The sequence below is a fragment of the Macaca fascicularis genome, chromosome 12 (assembly GCF_037993035.2).
Source record: "Macaca fascicularis isolate 582-1 chromosome 12, T2T-MFA8v1.1".
In the NCBI taxonomy this organism is placed as follows: Eukaryota; Metazoa; Chordata; class Mammalia; order Primates; family Cercopithecidae; genus Macaca; species Macaca fascicularis.
This window is the reverse complement of record NC_088386.1, coordinates 130,265,922-130,282,471: the sequence shown is the minus strand read 5'-3', so window position 1 is coordinate 130,282,471 and position 16,550 is coordinate 130,265,922. Positions and strand designations below refer to the sequence as shown.

Below are 16,550 nucleotides of genomic sequence, written 5' to 3'. Positions count from 1 at the left end.
CCTGAGTAGCTGGGACTACAGGCGCCCACCACCACGCCCAGCTAATTTTTTGTATTTTTAGTAGAGACAGGGTTTCTCACCATGTTGGCCAGGATGGTCTCAATATCCTGACCTCGCGATCCACCTGCCTCGGCCTCCCAAAGTGCTGGGATTACAGCCAGAGCCACCGTGCCAGGCCAAAAGAGTAGATAAATTCTTAGAACAGAAAGAGCTCATGAATGGCAGGGGGCAGGTCAGATGGCTAGCTCTTCCACTCCACACTGTCTCTGTCTCAATCATTTTAGCTCAGAGACAAAAGATGCATAGAGACATAAGATTCAGAAAAGCCATAGATTCATTGATAAACCAACGCTTGAATATGAGATACAGCTATGGCTTTGTGCCGTGCGAGTGTGGTTGTGTTCTCTGACCATTTGGTTGTCAGGTAGAGCAGCCCACTCAGGGAAGCTTCAGCAAACAGCACCAGCACCTCCAGAACTCAGTGGAAGGACAGATGGCCCAGCCACAGGACAGCCTAGAAGTGAGATTTAGAAAGCAACCAGGGACCAAGAGGCCATTCTCTCCAGCTCTGTCTGGGGAGCCATCTGCTCCCTCTTCCCCGATTTTGCTGTGTCCCCACATCTTCTTTGTTTCTCATTCTCCACAAGGAATGGATCTTTCTTCCTCACTTGTGCACAGCAGAAATGTGACCACCCAGGTGCAGCTTTTCATGATCTGTCAGTTCACATGCCCTGCAGTGATTACTCGGAGCCCCAGGAGACAAATTCTAAACTCCCAGGAGAAGAAATCAGACTGGTACTTTGATTAGGAATTGCTGTTGGTTCTTACAACGGTGCCGGTGGATGGGTCATAAAGTCTGCAACCCACTCAGAAGGGTCGGTAGGAGCAGGGTCTGTAGAAGGGAGGTGAACGAGAGAAGTCCATCCAAAGGACTCACATGTTATCTAGGGTGCCAAAGAAAAAGTATGATCTATATGAAGTTCTGGATGAAACTTCTGGGAGGGTGGGCTATGGGTGAAGCCTGTTGCTAGGTGAAATTCACAACTGATGATCTAGTTCTTGGGTTGGTGGTGAGTTCATATGTGTTCATTTAGAGCATACATGCAAATAAAGAAACTACATAAAAGACATCATGGATTAATAATGCTGTACCATGAGCCAAGGATTATGATTAATATGATTAAAATATAAACAAACCAAACAATAAAACAAACAAGGGAGATGGATTTGGAGTTCATGGAGAAAGAAGGGAAGCCAAGTTTAGGAGTGCCTGCATCCCAGAAAATTTTCTTTACATAGACACCACTTACTGAGTACCATGTGGCACACACTGGCTCATACAGAATTCAAAACACTTTAGGAATTTAGTATTTTATATTATACCTACTTTATAGATTAGAAAAGTAACTCACAGAGATTAAGTTGCTCCATATTAGGGCAGATCTAGGGTCTAAATCCATGTTTCTCTGATGCTAAATACTAACTGGTAATATAACACTTCAAAGTGAAAAGCAGGGGAAATTTTCTTCCTTCCTTCCTTCCTTCCTTCCTTCCTTCCTTCCTTCCTTCCTTCCTTCTTTCCTTCCTCCTTCCTTCCTTCCTTCCGTCCTTTCTTCCTTCCTTCCTCCCTCTCTCTCTCTCTCTCTCTCTCTCTCTCGCTTGCTTGCTTGAGATGGAATCTTACTCTGTCACCCAGGCTGGAGTGCAGTGGCGCCATCTGGGCTCACACCAACCTCTGCCTCCTGCGTTCAAGCGATTCTCCTGCCTCAGCCTCCTGAGTAGCTGGGACTACAGCCGCCTGCCACCATGCCCGGCTAATTTTTGTATTTTTAGTAGGGACGGGGTTTCACCACGTTGGCCAGGCTGGCCTTGAACTCCTGACCTCAGGTGATCTGCCCACCTCGGCCTCCCAAAGTGCTGGGATTACAGGTGTGAGCCACGACGCCTGGCCAGGAAATTTTCTAACACACCCTCCATCCCTGTTATGGTTTGAAATGGGTGCCCCCAAAAGATTTGTTGAAGTCTTAAGCCCCAGTACTTGTGAATGTGCCTTTATTTGGAAATAGGGTCTTGGCAGATGTGGTTAAGATGAGTTCATTAGGGTGGGCTCTAATCTAATATGATTGGCATCCCCCAAGAAGAGGATAATAGACACAGAGACACATACAGAGGGGAGATGATGTGTCGAGACACAGGAGAACGCCCGCGATGATGGAGGATGAGACTGGAATGATGCCGTCGCCAAGCAAGGAATGCCAAGGAAGGCCAGTGAACATGAGAAGCTGGAAGAGGTCTGGAAGGATCCTCTGCAGAGGCTTCAGAGACAGCGTGGTCCTGTCCATACCTGTTTTGGACTTGTGAACTCCATAGCTGTGAGACTACCAATGTGTTACTTGAAGCCACTCAGTTTGGGGTACTTTGCCATGGTAGCCTTTGGGAACTAATACAGTATGCTTAGAAAGAGGGAAGAAAGTGAGGAGGTGTTGGCCGGGTGCGGTGGCTCAAGCCTGTAATCCCAGCACTTTGGGAGGCCGAGATGGGCGGATCACGAGGTCAGGAGATCGAGACCATTCTGGCTAACACGGTGAAACCCCATCTCTACTAAAAAATACAAAAAAAAAAAAACTAGCTGGGCGAGGTGGCGGGCACCTGTAGTCCCAGCTACTCGGGAGGCTGAGGCAGGAGAATGGCGTAAACCTGGGAGGCAGAGCTTGCAGTGAGCTGAGATCCGGCCACTGCACTCCAGCCTGGGCGACAGAGCAAGACTCCGTCTCAGAAAAAAAAAAAAAGAAAGAAAGTGAGGAGGTGGGGAGGCCCTGGCCAGGGTGAATAGGGGTAGAAAGGAAGGGTTAAACTCACTCTCTAGATGGAAAACATTCAGGAAATGAAAGCTCGCCCTGTCCTGACACCACGAGACCTACTGTGAAAGCAGTCAGATGAGGGACATGGAGAAAGTGCTCTGCAGGGCCCCCAGTGAGCAGCAGTCCAGAGGAAGGGGTAGTGGAGGTGGGGCAGGCCCTGAGATTCCTGCAGAATTGCTGGACTCTGCATCTCAGTTGTCTTGGAGCCCAAGTGGTCACCGGGGCCTGACAATGGCATGGATGAAGCATCCCAAGGCCCACCCCTGCACACGCACTGGAACTGAGGAGAAGAGAGGGATGGGACTCAGGTCTCAATACATCAGCAGGTGGTGAGCCATGTTCCCCCATGGTGGGCTTCGCCACTCACCCCTGACTACACTCCTGCTCCAGTGGGCCTGCCGCAGTAGCTCCCAGCAGCAAATCCATTTCGTAAATGCACACATTTTAAAGTTATTAATTTTTTCTTATATGTTTAAATAATTACAAAGGGTGAAATTTCCAGTGGATATGAACCACAGTTGACTCTTGAACAACACAAGTTGCGAATCTACTTATGCATGGGTTTTTTTCTGTGCATATATTGGAAATTTTTTTTGGAGCTTTGCAACAATTTGAAAAAAACACAGATGAACCACATAGTCTAAAAATACTAAAAAAAATTTTTTAAGCTAAGCATGTCATGAAAGCATAAAATATATGTAGATACTGGTTTATTTATGTATTAATGAAATGTTTATGCTATCAGTAAGGCTTTTGGCCAATAGGAGGCTATTAGTAGCTAAGTTTATGGGGAGGTAGAGCGGGTTGGGCCTTTCCCACTGGCCTGTGGCCTCAGTCAGTTTTTGGCAATCTATAAAGGGACCCAAAGGAGACTGCTGACAATGCCCAAGGTCTCCTGAGGGACACAGGTCACAGTATTGTAAGAAAATCAAAGTGTGATTTACAGTTGTGTGGACCCAGACTTCAACTCCAGCACAGACAAAGATCAGACACTGATTTCACACATCTGATAGAAAAATGAAGCATTCAGAACCTGAGCATAAGCTCAAAACAAGCTGCAAGAAAAAGAAGAAACATTCAAAGGCCTTAGAACAGAATTCCAGTATTGTCAAACCCAGGAACATGGACCCACAAGTTAGTCATACATTGCAGGACCTACTCCACCGCATCCAAAAGCAGGTGGGGAACCATCCCCACCACCTGCCAGTCTCTACCAGTGACATCTCCACCCAGGAGAGTTATTTCTCCTCCTCCAATTCCTTTACCTGTACTAAGTGATAAACCATCACCATCATTTTTGTTGGGGACTCTCTGCTCTATCTTATGGAATGAAGCAGAAATAAATTTATGAACCTGAACTCCATGATGTGATTCTCCGTGAAGAGGATCAATTGGTTCAAAGGCAAAACCATCCCGAGAGGTTTTTGGCATCTTCTAGTCATTGGTGGTCATGAATGTGCAAATAACTGCATGGCTATGTGTATGCCATAATGTTAGAGTAAGTGATTGCAGGCTCTCCTGCTTTCCTTGGTGAGCTGATTATCTTATTTTCTTTTCAATGTAGTGTATCAATTATTCAGAAACTCCGTAGAGTGAGAGACAGTGGCTCATGCCTGTAATCCCAGCACTTTGGGAGGCCGAGGCATCTGGATCACCTGACGTCAGGAGTTGGAGAACAGCCTGGCCAACATGGCAAAACCCTGTCTCTACTAAAAATACCAAAATTAGCCAGGCGTGGTGGTGCATGCCTGTAGTCCCAGCTACTCAGGAGGCTGAGGCAGGAGAATCGCTTGAACCTAGGAGGTGGAGGTTGCAGTGAGCTGAGAATGCACCTCTGCACTCCAGCCTGGGTGACAGAGCTAAATCCTGTCTCAAAAAAAAAAAAAAAAAAAAAAAAGAAAGAAAGAAAGAAAAAGAAAAAGAAACTCCATAGAGAATATGAAATGCATGTAGAAGGCATAGGGGAAATCAATAGAGTGGTGTAAGGATCAGTATGTCAGTTTTCTAAGGCCGCTGTAACAAATTACCACAAACTGGGTGGTTTATAAAAACAAAACCTCACCTCTCACAGTTCTGAAGGGCAGCAGTACCAAATCAAAGTGTTGGCAGGGCCACACCCTCTAGGTCCCCAACCTTTTTGGCACCAGGGACAATTTTTCCATGAACCAGGCAGGGGGGATGGTTTGGGGATGATTAAAGCGCATTACATTTATTGTGCACTTTATTTCTATTATCATTACATTGTATTATACAATAAAGTAATTCCACAACTCATCATCACGTAGACTCAGTGGGAGCTCTGAGTTTGTTTTTCTGCAACTAGATGGTCCTACTGGGGCTGATGGGAGATAGTGACAGACCATGAGGTATTAGATTCTCACAAGGAGTGTGCAGCCTAGACCCCTTGCATGAGCAGTTCACAGTAGGGTTTGCGCTCCTATGAGAATCTAATGCCGCTGCTGATCGGACAGAAGGCAGAACTCGGGCAGTAATGTGAGCAATGAGGAGCAGCTGTAAATACAGATGAAGCTTCACTCACCTGCTGTGTGGCCTGGTTCCTAGCAGGCTACTGGCCCATGGCCTGGGGACTGGGGACCCCTGTTCAGTTGGATGATCTTTCCTTGCCTCCAAGCTTTTGGCAGCTATTGGCATTCCTTGGCTTGTGGCCACATGTCTCTCCACTCTGTCTTGTCATTGCTTTCTCCTTTGTGTTTCTGCGTGTGAACTCTCCCCGCCACTCTGATAGAAACACATGTGTTTACGTTTAAGGCCCACATGTCTGAGTTTTGCATGCTGCTCTTATACTCTGTACCGTCTCTAAATTCCTTTTAGCTCTAATCATTTGTGTGTGTGTGTGTATTTTTCTAGATGGTCCATATATTAGAATCATTTCATCTGCAAACAGTTTTACTTATTCATTTCCAATTTGCATGTCTTTTATTTTATTTTCTTAACTAATTCCTGTGGCTAGGACTTGCAGGAAATCTTGAAGAGAAGCAGTGAAAGCAGACATCCTTGTCTTCTTCTGGAATTTAATGGGAAAGATTTCAGTCTTTCACCATTGAGTAGGACATTAGCTGTGGGTTTTACCTACAGTCCTTCATCATGATGAGAAAGTTCCTGGCCGTTCCTATTTTACTGAGTGTTTTTATCATTAAAGAAAAATGGATTTTGTTAAGTGGTTGTTCTGCATCAATTGAGATGATCAAATGGTTTTTCACCTTCATTCTATTTCTGTGTATATTACATTGATTAATTTTCTTGCATTGCTACACCTTGCATTCCTGGGAAAAAAGCTGACTTGGCCCTGCCATACAATAATGTGTTGTTGGATTGAGCTTGCTAGTATTTTGTTGAGGATTTTTGTGTGTATGTTCATAGAGGTTTTTGTTCTGTTTTTAAAAAAATGTTTATGAGGAGTCAAAAGTAGTATATGGATTTTCGACTGCACTGGGGTCAGCTTCCCAACTCCTGAGTCGTTCAGGGTCAACTGCACTGACACTTAGAAACAAAATAGCAGCATCACTCTTTGAAATTATCCAGTGGACTCTAAATAGCATAGTAATTGGACAAGTACTGGCATCCATTAAAACAGAACCAGCACCGACAAGCTCTTCCTGAGCTACTGGAAATTTTACTTCCCTCCTCTCCTTGAACTCACATTTTCATTCCCACAGAATTTAATCCAATGTAAAGCATATTATGCTTGAAAGTATTTTATTGATTATACATCTCTGGATCAGAAACAAATGTGTTCATGGGCAGGAACTGAAATATGTCAATATCCTGTGACCATAAGAATTTAGGTGCTAAAAATTTCCTCTGGATCACATTATCATCACACTAGCAGCACATAATTGATCAAAAACACAAATGGATTTTACATTTCGATGGACAAATATTACACATAAAGAGGAAGTGTTATCAAAAATTTATCTCTTAATTAGGTGGATAGAGCTGCTTTATTTTTCAAGTAGTTCATGTGTCTAAGCATAAATATTCCACTGCTAGAATGAGTTGAAATTCTGCAAAAAACTATGCTTATTTTTCTTTTCTATAGCCCTGAGAATCTTGCCCTTTACACATAAACAAACAGTTGGAAGTATAAGAATTTTTTTTTTTTTTTTTTGTAAATCAGTGTCACTCAATTCTCTGAACTGTTTCTGAGTTATGTCCAAACACATGTAGTGCTCTTTCATCAAAAAAATTTTTTAATGATTGGTCAACTAATTTTTTAAAAGCAAACATTTAGAAATTACTGAATGGCTTGTAAAATAATTTGTTATCTAGTCATTAGCACTGTTTATTTTTTCAGTCAATAGCAATGTTGAAAGGTCCTTTTGTAAGGAGTCCTGGAGGTAGGTCAGGGGGTCTTTGCAGAGATAAGTAAGTTTAAATGAGGTCATTAGAGTGGGCCCCAATTAAATGTGACTAGTGTCCCTATAAGAAGAGAAGAGAAGGGTGAAGTGGGTGAAGGGTGACTGTGGGGAGGGAAGTGGGAAAGGGGAACATCACATCCATCGCAAGAATATTTTCAAGGGACATTCATTTAGAAACTGAAAGGCTGAAAAATGACTCTGTAAACTACTTGGGGCTGGTTCCTGTTGGAAACAAACTCTTCTCATGCTGCATGGGTGTGTGGACCCCTGTGGAAGACTTTCAGCCAAAAGGGCTCTGATGTGCTTTGGCTCTGTGTTCCCTCCCAAATCTCATCTCAAACTGTAATCTCCACATGTCCAAGGAGGGAGGTGATTGGATCATGGAGGCAGTTTCCCCTATGCTGTTCTCATGACAGTAAGTTCTCGTGATATCCAATGGTTTAATAAGTGTATGACAGTTCCTCCTCCACACGGTCTCTCTTGCCTGCCACCGTGTAAGACATGCCTGCTTCCACTTCTGCCATGATTGTAAGTTTCCTGAGGCCTCCCCAGCCATGCCGAACTGTAAATAAATTAGACCTCTTTTCTTTATAAATTACCCAGTCTTTTATAGCAGCATGAAAATGAACTAAAACAGGCTACTTGCCACCTGATTCAACAACCACAGTTGAAAAGAATAATCAAAGAGGGTGGAGGATCAACTATGCATGTCTAATTTTGTTCCCTCCAGAACAGTATTCAGTTAAACTTCACTAAAGTAATGAGAGAGAGAGACCCAGAGAGGCAGGGCAGGAGAGGAGATGACAGTGCCAACATTTGAAGAATTGGAAAGCAGAAAGCAGATGGTTATGGCAATGACTGACCTGAGAGCACCTTAGAACATTGACTTTCACTTGGTAGGAAGAAGCTGAGAAACAATCTGATCTCAAAAGGCACAGGAACAGGCATCTCTAGGAACCTCTGGAACTGGAGATGAATCCAGGACCATCCATGTACACTGATGGAAGACAGCACATTTAGATTAGACCCATGTGACTCTCTTAAAAATTATTGGGTTTTTTTATTATTTATTTGAGATGGAATCTTATTCTGTTGCCCAGGCTGGAGTTCAGTGGTACAATCATGGCTCACTGCAGCCTCAAACCCCTGGGCTTAGGCAATCCTTTGGCCTCAGCCTCTCAAGTAGCTAGTGCTATGGGTGTGAGCCACTGCACCCAGCCCTCATGCGACTCTTGAGACAGATCCATTAGAGGCATGAGCCCCAGGTCACAGCCGCCATTATTGTTCGTGTCTTTCAACCCAAGGACAGAGTGCCTGGGCCAGCCTGGGCTAACACAGCTGCCTTGCCTGTGTGTTGATGAAGCTCCTTCTCTTCTCTCAATATCCTGGTCCCTGGGTCTTGTATTACCCTATAAAAATATTAGACTTGACCACCTTCTTGCAGCAGGAGGTGAACCAGCAAACACTGACCCATCCACACCCTCTGACCACATTTCTGCTGGTGGTCCACAGCCTGGCTGCTCTGCCACCCTACTTATGTTCTCACTGGGGTGGTCCCTAGGGCTCTCAGAATTAATTCAACATCTTTCTTCTGAATCCCCCAGAAGGGGCCTTGTAAATTCTCAGGAAAGCTGAAGGCTGACTGAGACCCAGACATCATTCTGCTTATTTTACTGGGAATCTGCATTTTCTAGTGGTGGCATAGTCTATTTTTTTATACAGCTCAATTTGCGCTTATTACTCAGTTTTCCTAAACTTAATAATATGTTGTTTAGGAATCTATCTATCTATCTATCTATCTATCTATCTATCTATCTATCTTCTATCTATCTATCTATCTATCTATCTATCTATCATCTATCTATCTATCATCTATCTATCATCTATCTATCTCTCTATCATCTATCTATCTATCATCTATCTACGTTGGTCGATTCTTAAACAACACATTGACACATAGACATTTAACCTCAAAGTCAGAAAAAGGAGAAAGCTGCTGGAGACAGGCACCAGGGAGCCTTGTGGTACTGGTAATAGCTACTTTTTGTCCTGACAGTGGGTACCCAGGTGCTTTTTTATTACTATTTTTCAATGTCCATGTATGTGTCTCTCTCACACACACACACACACACACACACACACTTCTGTGGGTTTAGCTAGTGCCAGTAATTTCCCAAGAGAGGTTCAATTCAGAATTCCCTGCTTGATTGAGAGCCTGACCTAAACATCTGAGGAGCAGCTCTGAGGTCAGTGACCTGCCTGGGATGTCACCCTGGCTGTGACCAAGGCCATCAGCCTCCTTGGTAAGGCTCTGGCTCACTGAGCTTTAACCACAACCCCAGAAATATGGCTAGAGAAGCAACTTCTTGCAGGGGACTCTGCCCTCCCTGGCCACCTCCCTTGTTAGGGGTGCCTTCCTTCCACAACACCACCAGCGGACCTAACCCTTCAAGAACCGATGAATGCCTAATGCCCACACTTGTATCACTCCTGGCTGGAAGGAGGTTATTCTGAGAGGCTGGCTGAGCCTCCTTCATGCAATTCATGCCCAACAGTGGAAGTGCTACCCCTAGTGAAGCACACTTTCAGACAGACCAGGATCGCAGTGACCTCAGGATGGCAAATGAATCTACAGCGACAAGGCAGCAGTGGGGAGTGGGAAACACCAAAGACAGATGTCAGGTCCTCAGCCTCCTTTCTCCTTTGTCCCTTGCTCCCCTGAGTCACAGTTGAAGCTGTGCCCTTTCATGTCACTCAGTCAGGTTGATAAGAGACAACACTAGAATGGGAGATATGAGAATATGGATAAAAGAAAAGACAGCCACAGAGGCTGGAAGCCACATCTCAGTCCATGGACAGGTCATGTACTTGGAGAAGCCTGTGTGGCTCCTCCCTTCTCCAGTCACCTGAGTTTTGGCACAAGAAGCATTGACATAAGAAGCCAGTGGTGGCCGGGCACAGTGGCTCATGCCTGTAATCCCAGCACTTTGGGAGGCCGAGGTGGGCGGATCACAAGGTCAGGAGTTTGAGACAAGCCTGGCCAATATGGTGAAACACCATCTCTACTAAAAATACAAAAATTAGCCAGGCATGATGGCGGACACCTGCAGTCCCAGCTACTCGGAAGGCTGAGGCAGGAGAATCACTTGAACCCCAGAGACAGAGGTTGCAGTGAGCCGAGATGGTGCCACTGCACTCCAGACTGGGTGACAGAGCAAGACACCATCTAATTTAAGAAAAAAAAAAAAAAAAAAAAAAAAACGAAGCCAGTGGTAAAGGAAGTTTCATTACTGAGATTGTGGGCTCCTGACAGTGGAAAGCAATTTGGGGATTAGAGTCACAGACAGAGGCTGAGCCTCAGGTCCTGGAGTCAGACCTCGCCTAATTTGCTTTTGTTCCCTAAACTTGTGTCCCTGTCTTTAAATTAAGATACTAACAGTGGGATGGCATGCAGCACGGTGCCTGCCCCCAAGCCTCAGCTCCTATCGCGTAATGTCCCAAATGCTTCATTCATTCTTGGGTTTGTTTGTTTCTTTTGTTTTGTTTGAAATGGAGTCTTGCTCTGTCACCAGGCTGGAGTGCAATCTTGGGTCACTGCAACTTCTGTCTTCCAGGTTCAAGTGATTCTGCTGCCTCAGCCTCCCAAGTAGCTGGGATTACAGGCACGGACCACCATGCCCAGTTAATTTTTATATTTTTGTAGAGACAGGGTTTTACCATGTTGGTCAGGCTGGTCTTGAACTCCTAACCTCAGGTAATACACCTGCCTCAGTCTCCCAAAGTGATGGGAATACAGGCCTGAGCCACCACGCCCATTCAAGCATCTGTTTCGTGCTGCTGAAAGCCAGAGTGAGTGCTCTGAGTGTACTGAGAACCACAAAGCGGCTCTGTGGAACATCTCGCATGAGGACGCCGCACAGGACATGGGCTTGTGGTTTTGAGGAAAGGCGCTTCACCACTGTCCTGCACCCTGTGCCTGGCACACACCCCAGAACAGACATCGCTCTGCCTTCCTGCCCTTTATCGGAATGTCATCTAGTCAGTGGACAGCTGTCACGAGTCTAGAGTGTGACAGGCTGGAAGCAGATCCTGCTAAGATGCCTGGACAGGCTCTGAGAGGTGGGGCAACCTGAGAGCTGTTAGCAAGACGCTGTCCAGCAGCAGGGACTTAATTTCTTGAGAGGGAGTGGAGGAAGAGATGGACGCTGACAAGGCCGGTTGTCAGCTCTGACACCCACACACGTGAGCCCTGGCTTCCTGGTAATTTGGGAGGAAGGACTGCAAAATCCCATGTCAATAGTTTGCTTTGGGAACCCCCATGTCTTCAGAAAACAGGTGGTTCCATGGAAATGAAACATTGTTGCATAAGTAGCTGACCCTCTATAGAGATTAAATGTTAGCAAAAGAAAACTCTAACATTGAAACAGAATTGGAAAGGAATGGGTAGACATCAGACAATGTTTCTTATTTTCCTCTGAGTCCTAAAAAGGATCTAGCAAGGTCTCCTCAGGGGAAATGGCATTAACCCACCAAGCAATTGAATCACTGAGTTTCTACTGCTCTCTCTCAGGTCCATGTGAACATGGAAGACCTGGGCTGTGCTCCCACCCCTTTAGGCTATAGAACTCTGCCTCTCCCTGTTTAGAAGGCAGCTGTCCTGTTAATACAAAATTTAGGCAAACCTGAATCTTCCAAAGGGTGATACAGAACATGAACTGTTTAAAACCTTACCATTTTTTTCCTGAACATTTTATTCTAAAATTATTGACTGTATGTTTTTAAACTGTTAAACATTTTCATTGACTTACTCCTCAAATGGTTAAACCAGTTGAATGTAAATAAAGAAGCAGGTATTATACAATTGTGGTTTCCAAACTGTGGAAGAAAATCTTGTTTCCTGGGCCAGAAGCCCACACCTGGGATGTGTGAACACAAGGCTGCACAGACCGACGTGCTTCCCTGGGCCCCTGGGAACCAGCCTGCCCTCTCCTTCTCTGAGTTACTCTGGGAGCTTGGGGGGTCTGGGCTGACGGAGGAGGGAGTCCCACTGCAGTGAGAAACATGATGACTCACAATGTAATAATGCAACGAGAATACACTTAGAGTACATGGTATTAGAAAATGGGAATCTCAGGAAATGTACACAGACAAACATGTCAGGAAAAACCATCCATTGTGGCAATCTCTGCTCTGCTCAAGGCACCCTTTTTCTTATAATTTGCTGCAGATTAACAATTGCAGCTAGGAAGCACTGTCATTGGAATAAAAAGAAACATACTTCTCTTTATGGTGTATCTTTGAAAAGAGACGTGCACCATAGTTTTCTTGAGAGGGATGTAGAATAAAGCTGGCACAGAGGGGGTTTTGGGCTCTTTTTTAGGTTTGTAAATATATCTCAATTTCAGCAGTGCTCTCTGTGCTTACGTAGGTTCTCTCTGCCCCCTGTATTTTTCCTAAACCTTCCTGAGCTCTCCTGACCTTATTTTCTCTCCAAGCCTTGAGGCCACTTTGACTTCTGGGTGATTCTGAGACTGGCTGCTCGCAGCCCCAGATAGGATGATGACCAAGTGCCCCAGGAGGTGATTTTTACTAGGAAAAAATGCAGCAGCTCTCTCGATTGGGGGTGGAATGTTACAGCAACCAGGAAATCTGGTGATGTCATTCATCAGGGGCTTTCAGGCTGGGAAAGGTGTCACTCAGGCCTCTGGTTTAGCTTTGAATAGTATGGTCTGGACACGTTGCAGTTCAGCTTCACCAGCATTCAGCGACCAGCGTGGGGTGGTGGAAAAAGGCACTGGCCTTAGTCAGGGGGCCTGAGTTCTGATTCTGTTTCTGCTCCCAGGACCAACCACGTGATTTGCAGGGCCTGGTGCAAAAAAGAAAACGCAGGGCCTCTTGTTCAAAAATGACTAAGAATTTAGAGATGATAGCAGCAGATCCTTAAACCAAGAAGGGCCCTTCTGAGGATGGGTCCCTGTGTGACTGCATGGGTCACATGGCCATATGCAGGCCTTTTTGCAGGATCTTGATCCCTGTGGAGCGTGTGACTCTGAGCTTCAGCTCCTTCACCTGGAAAATGAAGACATGGGGCAAACAGAGCTTCCCTCTCAGCTGCACAGTAGGTGCTCTGCTCACGATGCGGGAAGTGGGAAAGGGGCCCAGCCATCTCAGCAGCCTCTAATGGGGTTAGGATTTGGAGATCCCAGGAAATTGCACCCTGAGTTTGGAACAACTGACAGAGACCAAGGAGGAGCCGATGAAGATCAGATGCAGGCCCTAGTGCTGCCGAAGCTGATTGCAGAGCCTGCAGCCACCACGGGCTTCCTGACACCAGACCCCAGGAGAACGGACCTGTGCCTGCAGCCCCTGGCAGCTGGACAGCGCAGGCAGCACATGTCTCCATGGGGGCAGTGGGTCTGGGGGGACCCGCGCTCTGTCCTTCTTAAAAGGGCAGGCATGAGTTCCCTGCCTGTGAGTTCCCTCCCAACTTGCCCATCAGATCAATCCCCCACCTCCACTGAAAGCCTCCAGAGGCCAGGAGCACTACGTCCATCGAGCTACCTTCAACTAGAAGGAAATCTCTGAAGCAGACAGTGCACCCCCAGTGGGTGTGAAACAGGACTGGCTGTGGTGCCAGCATCTCCCCAAGGAGATTTGTTTTGCAATGGTTGCTCCCTTTATTTGGAATGCCATGCTCCTCCCCGTCTGCCTGGATAACTCTGAGGCGTCCTCTCAGACTCTGTTTAGATCCTTCCCCTCTAGGTTTTCTGTTGACGCCCTGGGTTTGCTGCACCCAAACCCGCATGATGCCTCATCCTAAGTCCATGTTTTGCTTCCTCTCCCCCTCGTTGGGCTAAAGTTCCCCAAAGACGTTATAGGTGCTTCCTGTTTTCTCGATTGAAAATTAATGAATTTGGAATCTGTCGTGGAGTTTGCTTTCCTGGCTTAAGCCATGGAGGATCGATTCCTTGCTCATGTCCATATTGTTGGAAGCACAGGCAGGATGTGAATGAGCGGAAGATGAAGGCCACTGAGCCAGGCAGAGACATAGAACAGCAGCCATTGGGACAGATAGAAAGACACAGGGCAGTGGCCATCCAGACAGACAGAGAGACACGGGGCAGCAGCCATTGGGACAGACAGAAAGACACGGGGCAGTGGCCGTCCAGACAGACAGAGAGACATGGGATAGTGGCCGTCCAGACAGACAGAGAGACACGCGGCTGCAGCTGCCAGGACAGACAGAGAAACACAGGACAGTGGCCGCCGGGACAGACAGAGAGACATGGGATAGTGGCCGTCCAGACAGACAGAGAGACACGGGGCAGCAGCCATTGGGACAGACAGAGAAACACAGGACAGTGGCTATTGGGACAGACAGAGAGAAAAGGGATAGTGGCCGTCCAGACAGACAGGGAGACACAGGGCTGTAGCTGTCGGGACAGACAGAGTGAAACGGGACAGTGGCTGTCCAGACAGACATACATGGGGCAGCAGCCATCGGGATAGACAGAGAGACATGGGACAGCAGCCATCGGGATAGACAGACATGGGGCTGTGGCTGTCGGGACAGACAGAGAGACATAGGACAGCTGCCCTCAGGACAGACAGAGAGAAATGGGACAGTGACCCTAGGGCCAGAGAGACACAGGACAGTGGCTGTCTGGACAGACAGAGAGACATGAGACAGTGGCCTTTGGGAAAGACAGACAGAAATGGACAGTGGCCATCAGGACAGACAGACACAGGACAGAGGTCATCTGGGCTCGGGTGAAGGGCCAAGAAGCACTGGACCTATTCAATGAACCTTAATTTCTTATTGTGAATAGGCACCATCTCAGCCTTATGAAAAGGCTGCAATTTATCGGATGGAGAGATTGTGTCTTAGAAACATGACTAACTGGTGATTTTGGTATGATCTGTGTGTTTGGGCCACATGACTGTAGGGAAACCAGGGTCAAGATAATAGTTGAATGGTCACACGCAGTGCTCCTAGGCTACTGTCTACACCTGCTATTCTGGGAACTCCATTTGCTTGTTGTGAAGTCTCTCTATTTCCTTTTCCTTTTTTTTTTTTTTTTTTTTAACAGCTAGTAATTAATTTACTAAAATAGTTGACTTAAGCAACTGCAATGGTGACTTCCACCTCAACTCCTGGCTCAGTACTGATGGAAGTCATCGCCTGACAACCTCAGCAGGACGGTGCAAGTCAGTGAGTCGCTTGTGGATTCTCATCTGGAAACCATCCCGTGTCGTAGAACCTTCACCACAAGGAGTTTTTCTTGTAGCGATTCTCGAAGTCTTGGTAGGCATCCTAACTGGTCCTCTCACTTTCAGGTTCTTTTCATTTGCTCCTCCCAGCAAGTCAGCACACACCTTTTCCAGGGATTTTACATTGCGGCTTGTTAGAGTGATTCGAACTGGGTGAATTGCCACCTCCAGCTCCACGGGTGTTTTTCCGGTGTCCTTAAAAACCACGACTGCTGCGCGGCTTCCTGGCTGACTTATTCCTGGGCCAGAGCGAACAGTGGTGAGTCAGGAGCAGGAGCGTGCAGATCAGCGACTGTTTCAAGAGGGCTGTCTCAGCAGTGGTGGAGAACAACATAGCCTCAGTGTCACCTACACCTGCTGTCTCCCTGCCTTCCTCCTGGGACGGGCGCTGTGAGCTGTCACTGGGGCAGAGTCTGGAAGCTGCTGTTGCTGCAGGAGGTCCCGGAGGTGCACTGCTCTTTGCCAATGCCTGCAGTGCCTGGGTCGAGGCTGCCAGTGCCGGGGCCTGAGACCTCCTGTAAGGCAATGTCCTCCATCCCTGCAGACTTCACAGACACCAGACCAGGGCTCTGTGCCTCTGAGCCATGCAGCCAGCCCTTAACAGGACAATGCCCTGTTGGGGGCTCTGGGGATGTCATGATCAGTAAACTCAGTCCCTCCCTTAAGGGCCTGGCAGGATCAATTGGCATAATCTGTGCTTTCACACAAACAAAAAGCGCCCACCTCAGCTTTGGGGGTTCAAGGATCTCCAGGAGAGAGCCTGAGCTGCGAACGTTGGGCTCGAGTTGTCCAGGTGAAAAGTAGAAAGAGGGGCACCCCGCTGCAGAGACGCAGGTGAGGCCGGTCCCTGTCCTGCACTCACCTCTCCTCAGGATGCAGGCCAAGTCCCAGGGGCAGGACTCTGGCTAAGCTGAGGGGTGGACTGTGCTCAAAACAGCACTTCCCCTCTGGGCCCTGGACTAAGGGGATATCCCCTGGCTCCCCGGCCTTCCCTGAAGGCCCTTAGTCTGCTGTGCAAACAGCCCCATAGGGCTCTCCA

At 46.9% G+C, this 16,550-nt stretch overlaps 1 pseudogene; it reads right to left on the bottom strand.

Moving 5' to 3' along the window:
- Positions 1-15,168: 15,168 nt before the first annotated feature.
- Positions 15,169-16,149, bottom strand: LOC135966676 (small ribosomal subunit protein uS10-like; annotated as a pseudogene).
- Between the last annotated feature and the right edge of the window lie 401 nt (positions 16,150-16,550).